Source organism: Paroedura picta, chromosome 12 (assembly GCF_049243985.1).
Source record: "Paroedura picta isolate Pp20150507F chromosome 12, Ppicta_v3.0, whole genome shotgun sequence".
Classification (NCBI taxonomy): Eukaryota; Metazoa; Chordata; class Lepidosauria; order Squamata; family Gekkonidae; genus Paroedura; species Paroedura picta.
In genome coordinates, this window is record NC_135380.1 from 14,235,602 (window position 1) to 14,245,200 (window position 9,599).

General features: G+C 46.3%; 1 protein-coding gene across 8 annotated transcripts in view; it reads right to left on the reverse strand.

Moving 5' to 3' along the window:
* OGDH (oxoglutarate dehydrogenase) overlaps nt 1-4,817 on the reverse strand; it is a 60,451-nt gene extending 55,634 nt beyond the window's left edge. For all 8 annotated transcript variants that reach the window (XM_077306904.1, XM_077306902.1, XM_077306899.1 and 5 more), the window contains exon 1: nt 4,669-4,817. The gene's annotated coding sequence lies outside the window, so the exon portion shown is untranslated. The remainder of the gene's footprint in view (nt 1-4,668) is intronic.
* Between the last annotated feature and the right edge of the window lie 4,782 nt (nt 4,818-9,599).

Here is a 9,599-nt window from a genome sequence, read left to right on the forward strand (position 1 = left end):
TTCTGCTTAAAAACTAGTTAAATGAACTTCATTATGCTACTAGAAGTGAAGTCCTGATCAGAATTTTACCTTTCTAAGCCAACTGACTTCAGTAGATTTGTAGAGGTGTAAGTCTGCTTAGGATTGCATTGTTAGTAATATTAGAGCCTTCTTATAAGTAGCAAACGGTAATGACTGGGGAAGGCACTGGCAAGGCCACCCCGTATTGAGTCTGCCAAGAAAACACTGGAGGGCGTCACTCCAAGGGTCAGACATGACCCGGTGCTTGCGCAGGGGATACCTTTACCTTTATATGGAGAGAACTAGTTCTTTATCAAGTAAGGAAGGGCAGTTCAAAGTCTGAGAGAATAAGAATGAGGTTTCTTTTAAAGCAATGCTAAAGATGCACAAACAAAACAGTCAGTTTAGTTACCAACAAGCACAACATGCTTCCTTGACAGACCAGCCATCACTGGTCCTCTCAATTCAAGAGTTTTTATCCATGACGTTTCTTCAACTGCATCCTATCACTTCAGCTCTAAACAGCTTTCAGAGTTATTTAAACAAGAGAAAATCACTAGCGCAGGCTTTCTCAACCAGGGTTTTATATCAGGTGATATGACCATAAGTAGTCATGTCGACCCCACCCCCAATGGCCAATGATGGGCGTGGATGGGGTGGGAAACGAAGGGGTCCTGGCCATATGAATCCTGCTGGCCAAAGCTCATTGCATGTGGTAATGACTGGAGTCCAGAGAAGTAAATACTCTCATTTTAACTCAACTGTGAGGGAGGGAGCAATGGAACAGCATAGGCCTCCTTTGGCCCTGTTTCTGGAGTTGGGGTGCATGTGGAGGTGACGGAGCAGGATAGGCCTGTCCCAGCTGTGTTTCTGCAGGCTCCCTTTGATAAAAAGGAGCAAACTGGTAGCCAGGTCAGAGTATAGTTCTGTTCACAAATCATATGAAAAAAATGTCACTTCCTGTGCTGTGGGAGTGGCCTGGTCATGTTACATTTGGTGGTAGTGATTGGGTGATGGCAGTTTTGGTGACAAGTGACTTCCAGGGGCATGGCAGGATGGAGTAGCCTGTTGGAATCACTTCTGTGGTTTCTCAAAGCCTGGATAATGTTTCTGGGGTTTCTCAATGGTAAAACGGTTTAGAGCAGCTGCTCTGGTGATTACCCTATTTGAAGAGTGCTAAGTGGCTATTGCTATTCATAATGCACAGAATTAATATGGGAATTTCTATTTTCTGAATGTGGCTATTATACCATAGTCATTTACATCATGTCTGGCACCCAAATAGCTTTATGCATCATAATTTTAGAACTATTACGTCTTTCAGACAGGATTCCCGCTGTATTCTTTACTGACAACAATTTTTGTGATTTCTTGTTATTTGTTTAATATCCAGCCTGAAATCCCAAAGCTACGGAATGTATCATTGTGCAACTTTTAACTGATCATAATAAAAGCCTTATGGCATGGCTGTTGTTCGGACTGGTCTTGAATGAGCCAGCCCCGTTGTCAAGGTTTGGGATCTTCTAGAAGACTTCAGCAGCCAACTCTTCAAAGCTATTACAGAGCACTAAATCATGCAGAAGCCCCTCTTGCACCCAACTGCCAGCTGACCTGGCAGTACTTGGAACCTGGTTGTTTCAAGGGCCTTCCCGGACCCTGCATTGCTCCTAAATAAAAATGAGAGAGCTCATGTGTGACCTGATTTCTGCTGTCCTACGGAGGAAAAGATTGTTGCTCGTTATTTATAGCTGATGACACCCAATGCAATTAAAAAAAAAGTAGTCAGCCACTTACATAAGAGTGACTTTGGTTTCACTGAGTATCTGCTATTATGCAAGGTCAAATAATTATCAGCCTACTGACCAGCAACCCAACCCTAAGTTGTCTTCAGCTAGCATCCCAAAGGATGGAAACAGCCATTCTTTTATCATTTTACACTAAACATTATATATGTATATGTGTGTATGTGTGTGTATGTACACCCCCCCATATATTTCTCAATAGTAACTAAATAGTGGGGAGATGTCAAGAAATTCTTAATTTATGGCAAAATCATGATTCCCCTGCTCCTATCCAACTTAAGTTACTTTCAAGTGGTAGCTGTATTGGTCTGAAGCAGTGGAACAAATTTTGAATCCAGACCTTGAATAAAACTTCGTTGGTCTTAAAGGTGCCACAGGGACTCAAAATTTGTTCTGCTCAGGAAGCACAACTGTTACGGGTACAGTGGAATTTTCCAGCAGAAAATATGGGAATATGAACATCCAGAAAAATATATGTTGTTCACATTTCAGTCTCTGCAGTAAAAAATATAGTCACAGCAATTGTGACTGGAACATAATGTATGGAACCACTCCTACAGAGAGAAGTGGTTGCTTCACATGTAGTTTCATGTATTTATGGTTTTACTTCCAGATGTGCCCAATTCAATCTGCAACTAAGTTCTTTTCTGCAGGCCAATAACTAGCAAATGTGTCTTACAAGAAGTTTCTTGTAAAATGTGCCTTACAACATATGCGAGGGACTTCAACTGTTCAGCCTGCAAAGAATTACTTTAATCTAGAGCAAATTTATGTTTAACATATGGTATGAAGCACAACTACTTTTATTTATTTGTCATCAAGTTGCAGGTGACTTACGGCAACCCTGCAGGATTTTCAAGGCAAGAGACGTTTCAAGACGGTTTGTCATTGCTTGGCTGTGCATCACAACCCTGGCCTTCCTTGGTATATTCCCTTCCAAATATTAACCAGGGGCGACTCTCCTTGGCTTCCGAGATCTGATGAGATGCGGCTAGCCTAGGCTATTCAGGTCAGAGCATAACTGCTTGTGTCACAAGTTAAACATTCCACGTCCGGGTGTATCTGCTCAGGCAGGACATACACATTATACTGAGTCATTATAGGCCAGTTGTATACTATTAACAACAATCATTATATATAATGGATACTGCCTGCAAGCTATAACTTAGTTCAGTTTTGTATAATCAACATTTCTAATCTTAAGGTACCTGCTAAGGCTAGCAGGAAACATTCCTGAAAGCCCTGCATTTGTTTATATGCAATAACTGGAGCCACATAACAGGAAGAAAACAAGACATCAGAGCAAGTCTTGCTAAATTAACTGAGCATACTCTAGCCGCAGAATATGCACATAGAAATGGTGGAAATATTTCTGCTGAAGGTGGAAAGAGCATCTCAGTTGATAAGCCTGCATGACAAAGATCTCAATAGGTCTGAGTACACATGAAGTATTTTGGAAGCTTGTTGGCAATTTGTACTGTAGCATGGAACGAATTGGGTTTCTCTCTACTGCTGAAAAACTGGTACAAGCAGCAATAGTATGGGACAAGCAGCAATATCCAAAGAGGATCTTGAATTCAGAACATAGTAATTATTTACAAAGCACACTATATAAGCACTCTCCAATATGTTACCTATGGGTGAAACAACATGTGCTGATGTGTTTCTCCTGTACTGTCCCTCCTTCAGAGCTTTTCAAGTCCCCTAGTTCTTGGCCTTTCAATCACATCCCCTTTTTATCACCTTCCTTTACCCCCAGCAGCCTGTGCCCTCTGCCATTTCTGAAGATGACATCAAGATCTTGCTGAAAACACTATAAGAATGGATTAGAGGCACTCAGATTGGTGGTGATGGGAGCAGGGCTTTGTACGAAGTAGTCACAGCTGGGGCAATAGGCTCCAATTTTCTTTATTATTTGATTAAAATTTAGACCAGAACAGCTCCATCACAGCAGGAAGAAAGGAGGATATAGGAAAAGCCCTACTTTGAAAAGTGAAAGTAAATACCAGAAGAAACACAGAATAGGAAACAAAAGGAAAACAGAATGGTTACCCTCAGCCACAGGGACTCATCCTACCCTCCTGGCACCAGCCAGATGCAGAATACTGAAATGAACACAGATGCTTCCCTCTGTCAAATGTTCTGAAAATCTGTCTCATGTGTATATAAAACAAGGTACACCGAGTATAGCCAGCAAAGATTTGTTGAAGGCGTGAGCTTTCGAGTGCAAGCACCAGCTCACTCTTACCCTTAGACCTTTTCGAACCTAGCTCATTGTGCAAGTGGCTGGCCTACTGCAGGGGTCCTTGCAACCTGAGAACAGCTCCTCAAAGTCCCCTGGCCCAGCAAGGCTTGAGAATGGCCGATCTAGACCGAGGAAAACGTGACCCTCAAGACCTGGAAGCCGGCACCCGAGGAAAGCAAGCCCGGAGGAGGAGGGGAGGCCAGGACCCCCTTGCTGCGGCGGCTCGGGGGCGGTGGGAGCCGGTTCCAGCCAGGGAAGACTGCTGCGGCTCCCTCTGCCCTGCCCAGCCCTGGCGGCCGGCTCTCTCCCCCCTTTCGTCCATTGTCAGTTCCGGACAACTGTTGCTAAACACGAGGGCGTCAAGGGGGCGCGGGAAGGAGGGAGAGCGGTCGGTTGGGCTCCCTCCCCACCCAGCGGGGCTCCGCGCCAGCCGCATGGGGACTCCGGCCCACCCGTCCTCCCGCTCCCAAGGACACTCCGGCCCCGGCACTTAGCGGCCCACGGCGGCCACCGTCCCGCGCGCCGGCCTGGCCAGGGGGGGCCGCGCTCCTCCTCCTCCCCCCTCCCGGCGGCGGTTGGCGCTCGCGACCTCCCCGCCCTCCCCTCAGGCCGCTCCTTTACCTGCCAGCGCCCGGACAGCCGTCCCTCTCGCGACGCCGAGCTCCGCTTGACAGCGCCGACCGCGGGCCACGCCCTCTTCGCTCGCCGCCTGGCGTCACCGGCGACGTCATCGCGCACGCCAGCCAACCCGCTTCCCGGACGGTCACGTGAGCGAGAGCGAGCCCTCGCGTCCTGTGGGCGGGCGTAGCGGTAGAAAAAAAAGGCGGCATGATTTCCGGTGTGGTTGGGTGCGCCGCCGAGGCTGGTTTCCCTGCGAACCGGGCCTTGTCCTCTTGGACCGCTCATGGCCCCTCTGCGCTAATCAAGCGGGCCTCGATGCTCCTCTGATGAAGGGAGCCTTGACTCTCGGTTGAAATTAAAAGAATTTTCGGCTAAACGTCCGGAATCTAACGCTCTGGTCTCAGGGCAAGATAAGTGGCCAGCACAGCTTGTCTCTCGCAGGGTTGCTTCCACGCTTGGGTGGAGATGGATGGGCAAGCAGCTCGTCTCTCTGAATTATTTCCTTTCATGGCTGGAAAAGGGGCTGCTATGAATTTCTAACCCGGACAGTTTTGTTTCTCCAATGTTTTTGTGAACTACACCTGAAGTCAAAATGACTGATTTGCAGTTTGCAATGCAAAGGGAGTGCGATTTACAGAACCGTAAGACCCTCAGGGTGTGGCATCCCCCCTTTTCCTTACAACAACCCTGGGAGGTAGGCATCGTACCCAAGTGGGACACCGGCTGGGCCAAGGTGTTGGGAGAGCTGGGGACCTGAACCCACTTTCCCAAAGCCGTCTAGCCGTCACACCGCCCAGGCTGTCACTGAGTGTCGTTTCCGAGTCACCGCCCCGCAAAACTTCATCAGGTCTGACTCGGTAGGTCTCCGCAGAGAGCAAAGGCTTCGCACGCAACCCGGAAACCCGAACTGCAGGCAAAAGAACCGTAGCCTCTTACCGCGGCGGGGCTGGGTGGTCCCAGGTTACCACGTGACACGCCTCTGTCCAGGGACGCGCCCGCTCGTCACGTCACGTGGCCGCCCCCTCGCGCCCGCGGGCAGGAGGGCTCCGGTTGCAAGTGCATGCAGCAACCCGCCTCGCCTGGCTTTGCTTGCCGGCCCGTGGCCAGCCTCCGCGCAGGGGGGATGGGCTGCGCCTTCCACTGAACCCTTCCCCCATGCATGCATGCTGCCGGGGCCGTCCCTTTTCCCGCCGTCCCTTTTCAGCAGTACTAGTGGGAGAGCCGGCTGCAGCGGGACAGGGTACGCACCAGGTTTGGGATATGGGCTGTGATAATGGGGAAACCGAGTTCAGCTCGCCGTTAGGAAGCTTGAACTGGTTTCACCCGCCTTACGGGTTCGTTGCAAGAGCGAGGACTGCCCTCTTACAGTCGCCTTCCCTTTCCTGTCCCCACAACAGACACCCTATGACAGGGGTAGTCAAACTGCGGCCCTCCAGATGTCCATGGACTACAATTCCCAGGAGCCACCATAACAGATTCATAGTATGACAACAATAAAAGCGGCTACACAGAAACCTAACGGATTTTTATTACTGTCTTTCAAGAAGTATGGTGCCTCTGAGCCTGTACAAAGTTCCTTGTCTGAAAATGTGCAGAGTTGAATGGCAGTGTTTTTTTTTATAAGGTACCCAATATTTTTTTTTGTATCTGTGATTGTTAATACAGAAATTGAATGCTGATGGGGAAAAAGCAAAAATGTGTCATGGATGAAAATGTTAAGCCCGATTATTAAATTAGCTAAATCCAAAAGGAAGGCTCAATTTTTTTGTAGTAGCTTGATATAATTGGTGGGCCCCTTTCAAAGTGGGGACCCAGAGACTTCCTCTCCAGAGAACAACCTTGCACACATTCATCATAATATAACAACATTATAAAAAGTACATTTTAAATCCTATCCTTCCTCTAAGGCAAGTCAGTTATTTTCCTGGATTTGTTGTGTCCTCACAATAACCCTGTGAAGTAGGCTTGGTGGAAACTGACTAGCCTAAGTCTATATATTTGCAATGTACTTACAGAAACAAAAGGGATTCATATAGTTAGACACCATCCTATTTCTTCTCCTGAATTTGCTGGACTGGCCCTGTTTACCCTTCAGTGGCTATTTACAACCAACTAGCTGTATGAGATGGCAGTGCAGAAAGCACATGCGTTTGATGCCGGATTGCTGTAGAGGTCACTTTTGTTTGTGTTCAGCATTCATCTGGTCTCTATTTCTTTTCTGATTTTAATGTTCATTTTGCAAGGTTTTTATGATTTCTTAATTTAAACTGCTTATTAGCCACCTTTCTTCATCACAGAGCTCAAGGCAAGCTTACAAACACAAATTCTTTGAAGAAAGCTAGAAGAAGAATTCCATGAATTGTACAGAAACTTCTTGTAACAATAGTACACTATGGATCAGAGTAGTACAGTGGACAGAGTTTCAGATTACAATCTGGGAGACACAAGAAGCTTACTGGTTGACCTTGACCCACACTCACTCTCTGCTTAAACGACCTCACAGGTTTTGTGAGGATAAAACAGAAGAGGGAAATGATGGGAACCAATGGGATGAGTTTAATGTAAAAAAAAAATTCTGTCTAAACATCCGGAAGAAGTTCTTGACAGAGTGGTTTTTCAGTGGAACAGGCTTCCTCGGGAGGTGCTGCCAACCTTGGACATACTTAAACAGAGGCTGGATAGCCATCTGATTCTGTGAAGGTTCAAGGGGGTGGCAGGTTATAGTGGATGGGCAAAAGGGTTGTGAGTGTCCTGCATAGTACAGGGGGTTGGACTAGATGACCCAGGAGGTCCCTTCCAATGCTATAATTCTATGTAAACTACTTTTGGATCCCCATTGGAGAGAAAGGCAGGGTATATATGAAGTATGCATCCCTGGTTACTGCATATAATCGAAAAAGCTGCAGAACTAATAGCAATTAACTTGGCATTTGGGAGATCTAGAGCAGCTTTTTATAAAATTGATCCTCTAGAGGGCGGGAGAGGACCACTTGGATGCAAGTTACTGTGGAACAACGTTTTAGTCCAGTGGCACCTTCTAAGACAACAAAGTTTTATTCAAGGCATAAGCTTTCAAATACACATACATTCAAGCTTATAACTTGAATGAAACTCGGTTGGTCTTAAAGGTGACACTGGGCTCAAACTTTGTTGTGCTGCATCAGGCCAACACGGCTACCCACCTAAACAATTACTGCCGCTGGACTCAATTTTTATTGTGCTACTTCAGATCAACACGGCGACCCACTTGAATCAACCAGTGGGTTTATGTATGCTGAACTGTCACCTGGGCAGCCCTGACTAGGTCTATCTCAGCAGTTCTTGGAAGCTAAGCCCCAGTTAGTATTTGAGTGGGAGGCCACAGGAAGTCCAGAGTCACTGTGCAGAGGCAGGCAATGGGAAGCCACCTTTGGACGCCCCTTCCCTCGAAAACCCTCTGAGGTCGCCATATGTTGGCTTTGAGTTGAAGGCGCTTTTCTTACCATGGACACTTGGCCCTGCTTACCACTGTATTGTATTTATTTGGACACACTTAACTCGCTTTTCTCTATACCAGGGCTAGTCAACTTGTGGTCCTCCAGATGTTTGCTGGCAGGGGCTCATGGGAATTGTAGTCCATGGACATCTGGAGGACCACAGGTTGACTACCCCTGCTCTGTACCATGTGGATAATGAGGCACAAAATATACCAAAGACAATTAAATTCCACAGATAGGCAGAATGAGACATTTTCATCATTATTACTTGCCACTAACAAACTGTAAGGCAGAACAACCAGTCTCTCTCCAGTTAGGGCTTCCTTCATTGTAGATGGTAACCGATACCTTAGTGGTTCTAAAACTCTTGGTTGGGAGCCCAGAGTGCAACTCTTTTGCAGACAGGCTGTGAGACCCCTCTCAGGATGAGCTGAGAGGGAGGTTTGGGGAGGACCGGTGGCAAATCTGGGTTTGCCTCTGCAGAACTGCTTTAAAGAATAAGACAGTTTTCTTGCGAAGATAAACTACTTTTGAGAGTTCTGCCTAACTCTATGATCTCATTCTGTCTGTTGAGGAAAGCAGGGAGGAGCTATGCCCAAAGATGCTCGAAGTCTCCCAACGAGCCAATCAGGACACTGGATTACATTATTCTTTTAAAGATCATTTTGAACTATTTTATTTCAAAGACATCCAGAAGTTCCTAAGCTATGCTAAATGTACATCTTCTCCTATGCCTTATAGGAATTCTTTTTCTACTGTTGATTCATGCACACAACAGTATTCCGAGAGTATGCAGGCATTGTATTGGCACAGGCATGTTTTCCCTAGAAGAGCAACCCTTGGGTGGGGAAGAAACAGCTAAATAATAAAAGTGGGGCAAACATAGAAAAGATCAACCTCTTATCCTCCAATCCAGATAGCCCCTGATTCCATACTGCTATTTACATTTAAAAAAAAAACAGCTACATCCTCCTTAGACTGGATGCAGAGTTGCTCAAGATGGAGATAAGCCAATCTATTGTTACTTCCACACCCAAGACAATTGCTTCTCTTTGGACATGTTCAGATGACACATTTCCTCTCTGTTGCAATGTTGCTGAGAGATCATCAATACAAATAAGTTGCTCTAATGAAACACCCACCTTGGCTATCTTGAATAGAGTATTAATTACCCAGTGATAAACATGCAGTCTTGGTCATGAATAAATCCTGGGGCTACTAGAAGAGACAATTGGGAATTCCGGGAATGGAGCTCACAAATCTTCAAATCTGGGGTGAATCTGCACTGGCCTTTTTATCCCTGGTGATCCCGAATTAAAGAATGTCATCTACACATTATTCGATTTCCATTTTGCTATTTAGTGCTTAAAAATTTTCCTCTGCAACATCTCTGATTGATCTGTGGTGACCCTACCTTTCCCCTGTGATATCAAGGATATAAGTCACTACATTTGA